Source organism: Protomyctophum bolini, assembly GCF_963924005.1.
Source record: "Protomyctophum bolini genome assembly, chromosome: 21".
Classification (NCBI taxonomy): domain Eukaryota; kingdom Metazoa; phylum Chordata; class Actinopteri; order Myctophiformes; family Myctophidae; genus Protomyctophum; species Protomyctophum bolini.
In genome coordinates this window covers 1,623,193-1,626,653 of record NC_137882.1, presented here as the reverse complement: position 1 = coordinate 1,626,653, position 3,461 = coordinate 1,623,193, and positions in this window count along the sequence as shown.

The window sequence follows — 3,461 nt, the reverse complement described above, 5'->3', positions numbered from 1 at the left end:
GCGCTCTTGACTGACATCATGCATCATAATGACAACGTCAGCCAATCAAATCATTGCATTCCGTGGTACACACACACACACACACACACACCGCTCACAGGCAGCTTGTAGACCCCCCAAATGACCCCTGGAACCCGCCCAAGGACCCCTGGAACCCCCTCAAGGACCCCTGTAAACCCCCTCAAAGACCCCTGTAACCCCCCCAAGGACCCCTGGAACCCCCTCAAGGACCCCTGGAACCCCCTGTGACCACCCCAAGGATCCCTGAACATGTGGGACCCCCATCTGAACATGTGTTGTACCAGGGACCCCCATCTGAACATGTGTTGTACCAGGGACCCCCATCTGAACATGTGTTGTACCAGGGACCCCCATCTGAACATGTGTTGTACCAGGGACCCCCATCTGAACATGTGTTGTACCAGGAACCCCCATCTGAACATGTGTTGTACCAGGGACCCCCATCTGAACATGTGTTGTACCAGGGACCCCCATCTGAACATGTGTTGTACCAGGGACCCCCATCTGAACATGTGTTGTACCAGGGACCCCCTGGCTCACAAAGCGTTGCAACGCGACACATTGTGAGCTTGTAGATCTGCTATATTTTCAATAGACATTTTGGAATTGTGAAGTGGGACATTCTGCAATATGAATACTTTTACTTTCAGTACTTTAAGTACATTTTGATGCCGATACTTTTGTACTTTTACTCAAGGATATTTTCAATTCCGTACTTTTACTCGTAACGAAGTAGTTCTAAATAGGATTATTGGTACTTTTACTGAAGTACTTTCTCCACCACACGATGTATTGGGTGGATGTTATTGACGGTATAAACTAACGATGCTTTATTCTAACTATCCCTTAGGGCCGATTCATACTCCTATTTTACAGCTGTTTATTCTAACTATCCCTTAGGGCCGATTCATACTCCTATTTTACAGCTGTTTATTCTAACTATCCCTTAGGGCCGATTCATACTCCTATTTTACCGCTGTTTCGGCGCTGTGTAGTGCCGAAATGATTTCGGCTCGTCAGAAATGTTCAGTAGCACCGAAGAGACGACTTTAGGACGGTACCCCCGTCTGTATTCTGGTATTGTGATGTACTGTCTTACCTTGTGGGCCACGAGCCTGTGATAAAGTTTATATATTATGTAACTGATTTATGAACGGCTAAAACAGCCTGATGTCCGCAGTGTTTAAACAAGCCCCTAATTGTTTTGCTTTGTGTATATATATTAGGCCTGTCAAAAAAAATCGATTCGAGTTAGAATCGCGATTCTAATGCCGTCCGATTCAGAATCGATTCTCATTTTCCAAAAATCAAAAAAAAAAAAAAAAAAAACCTTTTTTTTTAACAAATGTACCTGTGCATGCAATGCATTATGGCCTGGGTTTCTGCATAGTGCATTTACTACCAGCTAAGCTAAGCCTGCCAATTGTATTTATTTTACACCTGTTTTAATACTAATGTATTGTTCTGGTATTGAGTGAGAAGAGATTTTGTAACTTTTGTACTGGTTCAAATTTGTGCAAGCTAAATACATGAGACATGTTCTTACTCTTGGATTTAACCTTTGTGTGTTTAAATCATTCAGTTGATAAAACCTTTACAATTATACAAGCTTTTTACTAAATGTACTCTGCTTTCATGCCAGAAGACTCTTCTGGCATGAAAGCAGAGTACATTTAGTAAAAAAAAAATACTTTAGTAAAATTAGTAAAATTCTATTTAATTGTTTTTAATAAAATAAAATAAACTGCTTTAGAATCGAAAAAAATCTTTTTTGAATCGAGAATCGGAAAAATCTAAACGATCGTTTTTGAATCGAATCGTCACCCCAAGAATCGGAATCGAATCGAATCGTGGGACACCTAAAGATTCGCAGCCCTAATATATATATATATATATATATATATATATATATATATGTATATTTTGAGATGTAATTGCTAGTCACATTGTTGATTGCTATACAGAGACTCTATTACACAGTCCCGATCTGTCTCCGAGAAGAGTTTTAACATGTTATTTCTGTCTGTAGGACTAGTGGCATGCCAGAGTGTGTGCTATTGCCATAGAGAATGCATTGGGCGTTTAAGTTAAATAACTCAGAAGCTATAAAACATTTCAAAGTAAAACTTTCCAGCATGTGTCTCCACAGTAAGCTGAATAATAAAAAAGTGTGAATGGAGTTTCTAGGTGAAAGTAATTGTTGACGTGCAGTGCCCTGCTCAATGTGTTGTATTTACATGGTTCATTGGTCCATGGTCTCAGGTCATTGAGCTCAATGTGTTGTATTTACATGGTTCATTGGTCCATGGTCTCAGGTCATTGAGCTCAATGTGTTGTATTTACATGGTTCATTGGTCCATGGTCTCAGGTCATTGAGCTCAATGTGTTGTATTTACATGGTTCATTGGTCCATGGTCTCAGGTCATTGAGCGGCGCGCTATAGTGCGCGATTCTTCATCATTGTTGAGGATTTAAAAAAAAGGTGAAAATCAAGGAAAAGCGAAAGGCTATAGTCCATGGTCACGGACCGCATACTGGTCAAGGTCATTTATACTGGTAAAGATCATTTACTAGTCTTATGAAGGTCATTCATACTGGTCAAGGTAATTTACTAGTCTCATGAAGGTAATTTATACTGGTCACAGTCATAGCTGGTCACGGTCATTTATACTGGTGAAGGTCATTTATACTGGTCAAGGTCATTTGTACTTGTCAAGGTCATTTATACTGGTCAAGGTCATTTACTAGTCTTATTGAAGGTGGATTGTGGCCCATGCCTTCCTGCTGTTATTTGTCATGTTGGTGTTCTCTATATCTTTTCGTCCTGGGCATGACGTTAAACTGTTCCGTTCGAGAGGACCGGCGACCCTCGAATGTAAACAGCCACGAAAGGAAACTATGTGTGTGTGAGGTGTTCTCTATCATTTCATTCCAGACTTTCCTTCGTTCATCCCCAACTTCACTGTCTATCTCCTGTGTTCTCCATTCATCTTGAGCGATACACATCGTCTGATGTGCGGGGTGAGGTGCCGGTTAGCGCATAAAGGCATGGGACAGGTGTTGTCTTGACGCATCCCGTGATGATGCGACAGGTGTCATTTAGGGCTGTGTCGACCAATTTGGTGTGACGTGATCGGCTCCAGCTTGAGCAGGCATACTCTGCTGTAGAGAAAGACAGGGCCATGGCAGTTGCACGGATTGTTTGTGGGTCTGCACCCCACTTGGAGTTCAATAGTTTTCGCAGGATGTTATTGTGGGTGTTGACTTTTGTGTTCTCCAGGTGTTTTTTGAAGAAGAGTGTCCTGTCCAGTGTAACTCCAAGATACATGGTAGTAGCTTGACATTTCTTGGAGGGCACTTTCAAGGACAGACTCAATCTTTTGCAAGTCTGCTTGTTGGGTGGTAATGCAGAGGTCTTCGGCGTAGCCGTAGATGAAACG